Here is a 2954-nt window from a genome sequence, read left to right on the forward strand (position 1 = left end):
AAAATATTCAAGTAAAATATGGAGATAAATACCTAGAAAAAAAGAATCAGTGGTTTCCTGTGGGGAGAAGGCCTCAGGTTGGGGAATGGGAGCAGAAAGCTGATATTCCTTATTATAAACATCATGTGTTATTTGCCTTTTGAAGCTACAACATGTAGAATATTATTAAAATACAAATTCAGAATGCCTGGGTGGCTCAGCTGGTTAAGTGTCCACCTTCGGCTCAAGTCATGATCTCAGAGTCCTGGGATTGAGGTTCACATCAGGTGGGGAACCTGCTTCTCCCTCTGCCTGCTGCTCCCCTGCTTGTGCTCTCTTGCTGTCAAATAAATAAATAAAATCTAAAAAAAAAAAATTCATGGTCATCAGGGAAGAAGGAGGAGGAGGGGTTGTGATGGCGACTCTGGAAGGACATAAGCGGGATACTTGTTGGGGTGGACAGGCCCTGGACAGGTGGCCTAGCCCAATCCTCTCTCTCCTTCTTCTTCTTTAAATATTTATTTATTTATTTATTTGAGAGAGAGAGAGAGAGAGAGAGAGTATGTGTGGGAGCAGGGGCAGGGAGTGGCAGAGGGAGAGGGAGAGCATTTCAAGCAGACTCCCTGCTGAGCAAGGAGCCCAATGCCAGGCTCAATCCCACAACCCTGAGATCATGACCTGAGCCAAAATCAAGAGTCAGATGTTTAACCAACTGAGGCACAAGGTGTCCCTTGTCATATTTTCTATAGAGGGGGGAGAAAAATAATTCAGTGTTCCCCCTGGCAGAGTAGATTAAAATCTATTTATCGTTGGTTGTTTAGAAAATTTCTCTTTGCTTTCCTGTTCGTAATTGGCAATGTCATGTACATTTTTAAAATTGTTGTTCTAAATTTTGAAAGCTCTCTCTCTCTTTTTTTGTTTATGAACTACTGCAGACACCTAGCTTTTGTGGTACTGCTTCAGACTTGTCAATTGCAAACTCAGGAATTTTGATAAACGTTGTTGTATATAATTCTCATCAAAAACTATAGAAAAGGCCCTCTCTGTCTTCTCGGCCCTGGGAGCAGCTCTCCTGCTGCAGCCCCTCATCCCCTGGGAAAATGTACGCCTGTGCAAAGTTCATCTCCACCCCGTTCTTGGTCAGGAGCACCTCTCAGCTGTTGAGCCGATCGCTGCCTGCAGTGGTGCTAAAACCACCGGAGACACTGACAGATGAGGCACCTTATAAGGGCCTCAGCATCTTGGCAACCCCACGTCCCCTGACCTCCCTTATTCCCAGCCGCAGCTTCCAAACCAGTGCCATTTCAAGGGACATCGATACAGCAGCCAAGTTCATTGGGGCTGGGGCTGCCACGGTAGGGGTGGCTGGCTCTGGGCTGGAATTGGGACTGTGTTTGGGAGCCTCATCATTGGTTATGCCAGAAATCCCTCTCTGAAGCAACAGCTCTTCTCCTACGCCGTTTTGGGCTTTGCCCTCTCAGAGGCCATGGGGCTCTTTTGCCTGATGGTGACCTTTCTCGTCCTATTCACCATGTGAAGAAGCCGTCTCCACCTCCCACAGGTCTTTCTCCTGTGTCTCGTCTGCCCTGTATATTCCTTTTCCTATACCTCCCCAGGCAGCCTGGGGAAAGTGGTTGGCTCAAGGTTTGACAGAGGGAAGACAAATAAATACTGTATTAATAAGGGAAAAAAAACTATAGAAAAAAATATCTATAATGTATTATAATTGTCTATGCTGCATTTTCAAGTATGTACCTGATAGGAAAGAACTTGCATTTTGACTTGGCTTCTTTGAGAACTGAATCTTTCTTTTAGTGAATGTTCCACAGACTGTCCTCTGGCTCCAAACATTTCAAACCTTGTTGCTCCTCCACTCACTTCATACTACCAGTGCCAGATGCTGTAGGACATGTCATATCATAAAATGACCTTAGTCCCCTTCATCTGCCTTTCACAACTCCCAGCCAGTGCGCAATAGGAGTATTCCTAGCAATAACTGAACTGCATTCATAAAGCATATCTCCCTAAACCCAAACTAGATGTATCTCAAACTCAACCCCCACCCCCCCACCCCCGCCGCCCAGAACACCCATGGGATCCCATAACGTCACTGACAGTTGGGGTAGCTTGTCAAAAGGGAAATCAGAGTAGAAGAAACAGGATCTTCACTGATTGTGGTTAAAATTTGTCTTGCAAATTTTATAAAAAGCTATATGATTGTGAGAACCTGTGTTCAGGGCCTTAGAAGGGCCAGTGCAAGGGAGGCACCCTGTAGTTTCAGCTTTATTCCCTCTGACTGGTGCTCAGGCAGGGAACTGTGCTCCAGACCTTCTGCCCAGACATGCCAGGAGACAAATTCTACCCAGATTGGGGAGGGGAGGAAGCAGGCTCAGGGAGGCGGGATGGGGAGGACTGGCACCTGTCTCTCCAGAGCTGACCTTAGCTTATGTGACTTAAGGGATGTGAGCAAAGGGCAAGGGAAGGAGCATTTCCTGGGAAGAGCTTTCTCTGCCAGTTGGCAAGGGAGGGGAGTCTGTAAGTGTGTGTAGACAGCAGGGAGAGGAGGGAACACTACACTGGGTGTTGGAGGGAAGCAGGAAAGAAAGAAAGGAAAGAAAGCAGTCCAACTCTTCTGGGCTCTAACGCTTACTAGTAGGCACCAGAGAAGTTCTCTTCTTCATTAAAATCTTTGTGTCACCTCACCAGGATAATTGATGAATTCATATCTTACCATTTTTTCTAAAAACTGTCATCTCTCCTTTATTTGCATGATTTATGCATTCTGTGGATTATAACTACAAGGGCTGGCCACAAACTGTACTTTGGATTGGCCTCTTCTATCATCAGTTATACATACAAAAGACATAAAGATTGATATAACTGGTAGACCAAGCAAAATAGAATGAGAAAGATGATTTAAGGCGGAAAGATCACAACACATTCCATAGCCAACACGAATTATTTTTGAAAGTCTG

General features: G+C 45.4%; 1 pseudogene; it reads left to right on the forward strand.

Moving 5' to 3' along the window:
- The first annotated feature begins 1064 nt into the window (after positions 1-1064).
- On the forward strand, positions 1065-1516 carry LOC111147096 (annotated as a pseudogene).
- Positions 1517-2954: the final 1438 nt, after the last annotated feature.

This window comes from Enhydra lutris, unplaced genomic scaffold, assembly GCF_002288905.1.
Source record: "Enhydra lutris kenyoni isolate GAN:26980312 unplaced genomic scaffold, ASM228890v2 scaffoldscaffold15, whole genome shotgun sequence".
In the NCBI taxonomy this organism is placed as follows: Eukaryota; Metazoa; Chordata; class Mammalia; order Carnivora; family Mustelidae; genus Enhydra; species Enhydra lutris.